Source organism: Chiloscyllium punctatum, chromosome 36 (genome assembly GCF_047496795.1).
Source record: "Chiloscyllium punctatum isolate Juve2018m chromosome 36, sChiPun1.3, whole genome shotgun sequence".
In the NCBI taxonomy this organism is placed as follows: Eukaryota; Metazoa; Chordata; class Chondrichthyes; order Orectolobiformes; family Hemiscylliidae; genus Chiloscyllium; species Chiloscyllium punctatum.
This window is the reverse complement of record NC_092774.1, coordinates 37,448,870-37,454,111: the sequence shown is the minus strand read 5'-3', so window position 1 is coordinate 37,454,111 and position 5,242 is coordinate 37,448,870. Positions and strand designations below refer to the sequence as shown.

General features: G+C 46.5%; 1 non-coding gene across 1 annotated transcript; it reads left to right on the top strand.

Moving 5' to 3' along the window:
* The first annotated feature begins 332 nt into the window (after positions 1 to 332).
* Positions 333 to 404, top strand: trnaw-cca (transfer RNA tryptophan (anticodon CCA)). Its single transcript has one exon. It is a non-coding gene; the product is annotated as a tRNA-Trp (tRNA).
* Positions 405 to 5,242: the final 4,838 nt, after the last annotated feature.

Genomic DNA, 5,242 nt, shown 5'->3' with positions numbered 1-5,242 from the left:
ACACAGATCGTTATCAACTCCTTTTTCTGTCCAACAGTTCTTCCTTCTCTTTGGGCTCTGTCCTGATCTCCGCCTTCCTCCCACAATATCTCCTGAATATAAACCGACATGTTCCCAATCACCATCTGTTCTGTGGAAGGGTCACCGGCAACTCCTGTTTTTTGTTCCTGATATACAGCATCCGCAGTTCTTTCAGATTTTTATTGAGAGAGAGTTGGAAATTGTTTCGAGAGACAGAAGGAGAAGGGGGAGAAACAGAACAGACATGAACGTAAAATCATTGTATTGCGATCACTTCCCTTAAGTATGAATAGAGGCTACCAGCCTTCCGTGAGCTTGTGGCGCAACGGTAGCGCGTCTGACTCCAGATCAGAAGGTTGCGTGTTCAAATCACGTCAGGCTCACTACAGTCAACGTCGAACACTTCAAATGAAGAAAGAAATACGTCGGTTATGTCGAAAGTTCTTTGCAGAAGCATTCGATCACATGTGAATCTTTGCTGTCAGTTTGATTTGTGAACACTGTGTCAGGGAGGTGGTGTGCCTATTGTTTGGGTAAATGCTCAGCTCCCCGCAATGTGAGAAGTCGAACACAAACTGTTCATCACGGGATTTAAACACACAGCCGCTTCGTTCAGTTGGTGACAGCGCAGTGTGAATAACATTATACCGATATTTTTACAACATAATCTAGAGATTTCCATCCAGGTTTTAGTCACATCAAACTGCCACGTATTGATGTTATGGCCTCAGTAAACTATAATAACGTGAAGATCGCTGGGATGATTTTCTACATCCGACTGCAATATAAACACAGATCATTGTTTCCAGTTTTGGTGGAACAAAAGACATCGTATTGATGGAAAATTACAGTTAGTGCAAACACAGCTCGCCATCGATAAATATTAATCCTGTTCACTTCAATGGCCAAATTTCAATTCAGAAACCAAGTGCACTCGGCTGCTTGTAACAGAGACAACATGACAAAATGGCTCATAGGAGGAGAAATGGGACATTGAGGAGAAGTGAAATGTTTGCTTTTGGTCACCTCCACAATTGTTAGAAAAACAGGTTGAAAGGATTCTTAAAAGGTGTCTGAAGGAGTGGTGAGGCATAACACTTCAGACAGTGCAAAGGGGAAGACCACTTTCTAGTGGAAGAAAAAGACATTCCTTATTTCTGAAAGAACTGAGAAACAGAAGAGGGGATGAAATCTGACTTGGGAGCTATTTTCTATTTGTTGAGGATGTTGCTTCATCACAGTCTTGGTTTAGAGCATAAGCTCTTCATCGGGAATAAAGGGTGGCCCAAGGGGGCTGAGAGATAAATGGGAAGGAAGTGGGGCTGGAGGGAAGGCAGCTGGGAGTGCAATAGGTAGATGGAGGTAGGAATTGATGGTGATAGGTCAGAGATGAGGGTGGAGTAAATAGGTGAGAAGCAAGGTGGACAGGTATGACAGGTCAAGAGGTTGGTGTCCAATTGGAAGGTTGGATCTGGGACAAGGTGGGGGAGAGGAAATAAGGAAACTGATGAAAACTGCATTGATACCATGTGGTTGGAGGGTCCTAAAGCAGAAGTTGAGGTGTTTTTCCTACAAGTGTCGGGTAGCAAGAGGTTGGCAGTGGAGGAGGCCCAGGACTTGCATGTCCTTGGTGGAATGGGAGGGGGAGTTAAAGTGGTAAAAACAATGACTGCAGATGCTGAAAACCAAATACTGGAAGAGTGGTGCTGGAAGAGCACAGCAGTTCAGGCAGCATCCAACGAGCAGTGAAATCGACGTTTTGGGCAAAAGCCCTTCATCAGGAATAAGGCAGTGAGCCTGAAGCGTGGAGAGATAAGCTTGAGGAGGGTGGGATAAAGTGTTTAGCCACAGGGCGGTGTGTCGGTTAGAATTAGAGTCCAAGAGCTGTCCACTGAAATATTCGGTTAGTTGCCATCCAGTTTCCCCAATGTGGTTGAGACCATATTGCGAGCAATGGACAGAATCTTATTAATACATTGCATAAGTCTTAGCCTGCCAGAATTATTTTCTTTTATTAAATTAAAGAAAATTTTTATTCAATTGGATGACTGCATGAAACGGTTTGTTGGTCAGATTTGAATCATCACTCCCAAATGAGACGATGCCATGAATATCAGTGAACTGCTCTTTTTGTTACAAACCACAAGTTCTTGATTTATTTTCACAACTTACTGGTATTCACACCTGCACATTCAATGTCAAACTCTGACATCAGAAATTAAATTGCAGCATTAATTTTGACTTGAACTATTCGAACAAACAAATTAATAGCACACAGTGAATCGCAAGTCTGATTAATCTGAAATTAAATTTGACCAAAAAAATATAAAATCAAGATGGGAGATAAGAAATGGGGGAAGGGCAGAAGGCGAGAAATGCAGCATCATAGAAAGTGCTCCCCCAGAAAGTGCATTTTACCAACCACCACTGCTAAATATAAACACTCTGATATGATCCTTTGGTTTTAATGTAAACCATAGCCCCATACAGTAGGTACCATTTAAATGAGTTAAAAATACAAGCATTGAGCAAATCCAGCTTCCAGCCGTACCCCGCGCATCTTGGAGCTCGGTCCTTCCTCCAGCGCTGGGGGGTTGTTGAACTCCTGGGCTCCAGCGGCCACGCCTCCACTGAAGAAGCTTTGGGAAGCAGATGCAAAGGCAAGATGCAGAACAGAGAACCTTTGTATATGAAAGCAGCTTACAGAGACATTGAGCAATAGAATCACATGGTTTTTACCCATCGACCTCTGGGTTATCTACCCAGCACACTCACGCAGCACTACTCTACTTCTGTGCTCCCAGCAGCTGGACCGTGGATCAGTTTAAAGTAGGTCCTATATCTCTGATAACATCGGTACACAAGGCAGTGAAGAAAGGTTTCAGCACACTGGCCTTCATCAGTTAGGGAACTGAGTACAGATGTTGGCAAGTTATGTTGTCGTTATACAGGACGTTGATGAGGCTGCACCTGGAATATTGTGATCAGTTTTGGTCCCCTTGGTGTTCTGACTTCTGACTTCTTCAACTCTGGGTTTGTGTTGAACTTAATGGGATACTTTGTCCAACTCAGCATGTTTAAACAGTATCTCTCAGAGGGATTCATCTGAAACTTTTCAGGAGGTGAGCTCAACAAGATTGAACTATTCAAAGTTACTTGGACTCTATTTTAAACTTACATCAGGACCAGTAGTCAGAGATACGTACAGCATGGAAACAGACCCTTCGGTCCAACATGTCCATGCTGACTTGATATCCTATATTAATCTACTCCCATTTGACAGCACCTGACCCATATACTCTGGCAGCTCATTTCATATAAGTACCACTCTCTGCATGAAGAAGTTGTCCCTTTAATTTGTTTCGCCTCTTACCCTAAACTTGTGCCCTCTAGTTCTGGACTCCCCTACCCAAGGAAAGGACATTGTCTATTACACTGTCCATGCCCCTCATGATTTTATAACCGGTATTAGGTCCCTTCTCTGCCTCCGATGCTCCAGTGAAAACAACCCTACGCTATTCAGCCGCTCCCTGCAGCTGAAACCCTCCAACCCCCAGCAACATTCATGTAAATCTTTTCTCATAGATAAGTCACTCTTTCAGTCATGAAGAAGGGTTAATACCCAAAACGCTGACTACTCCACATCCTGGTGCTACCTGGCTTGCTGTATTCTCCCAACCCCCGGCTTGCCAACTTCGGGTTGCAATATGTAGTGGCTCAGTGATTACCACTGCAGCCTCACAGCGCCAGGGACCCAGATTTGATTCCAGCCTTGGGTGGCTGTCTGTGAGGAATTTGCACTTTCCCCCAATGTCTGAGTGAGTCTTCTCTGGGTGGTCCTGTTTTCTTCCATAAACCAAAGATGTGCAGGTCATGTGGATGGGCCATGCTGAATTGCCCATAGAGTTAGGTACATTAGTCAGAGGGAAATGGGTCTGGATGGGTTACACTTCGGAGGGTCGGTGTGGACTTGTTGGGACAAATGGCCTGTTTCCACACTGTAGCTAATCTCATCCAATACATTTGTTACTAACGAATGGCAGAGTAGGCCAAACTTCTTCTCCGATGTTCTTGCGGTCTTAGGTTTCTCTGGATCATTTCATTGGCAATGTGCAGTCCCGGGCTCAATGAGCAACAGTGTCCACTGAAGGCAAAGCTCATAGAATCATAGAACCCCCACAATGTGGAACCAGGTCCTTCAGCCAAACAGATCTGCACTGATCTTCCGAAAACTAACCCACTCAGATCCATTTTCCTATCCTTCATAACTTGCACACAGACTCCCAAGGGTGGAATTATTCCTGAGTTCCTGGTGCCATGAGGCAGCAGTGCTAACCCTGAGCCACCATGGAGTTGTGATTGTGGGGTGTCGGGAAGGCAATTGCAGTCCAGCAGAAGACTAAAACAGCCCACCGACTCTCCCACTGCACCCACTGTCAGAAATGGCAGGAGGTTCAGACCTGGGAGGTGACTGAAGGCATCATCACTGGTCGGATCTGATTGCTGGGAGCGCTGGTGCCCCCGCTGGTGCTTCCGCAAGTTGTAGGAAAACATGAACCTCTTCCCACACTCGGTCCAGCTGGAGGGCATCTCCCAGGTGTGGGCAGATATGTGCTTCAGTAGGGCAGAGGAATTGCTGAAGGCCTTCCCACACTTAGGGCAGCAGAATGGCCTCCCCTCCTCCGCCACTGTCCCCCCCCCCCCCCCCCCCCAACACGCCCGTGTGGTCCAGCTGGTGATTCAGCAGTGTGGATGAGCAGGTAAAGACCTTCCCACATTCGAGGCAGGAGAATGGCTTCTCCCCGGTGTGGATAGACTGGTGCCTCAGCAGGGCCGAGGAATTGCTGAAGGCCTTCCTGCACATAGGGCAACTGAACGACCTCTCTACCATTTGGACACACCAATGGGCCAGTACATCGGAGGAAAGAGCAATGCCCCTCCTGCAGTTGGGGCAGAAGAACGGCCTCTCAGTGTGGACCCACTGGTGTCTCAACAGATGGGAAGAACTGCTGAAGGCCATCTCGCACTTGGGGCCGGAGAACAGCCTTCCACGGTGTGGGCCAACTGGTCCGTCAGCAGGGCAGAGGAATCACTGAATGCCTTTCCACACTCAGGGCAGCAGAAGGGCCTCTTCCCCTCTGTGGACCCATTGGTGCTTCAGAACCCTTTCAAATTTCACAATATCCTTCTGATTGGAGGGACACCAGAATTGCACACAATA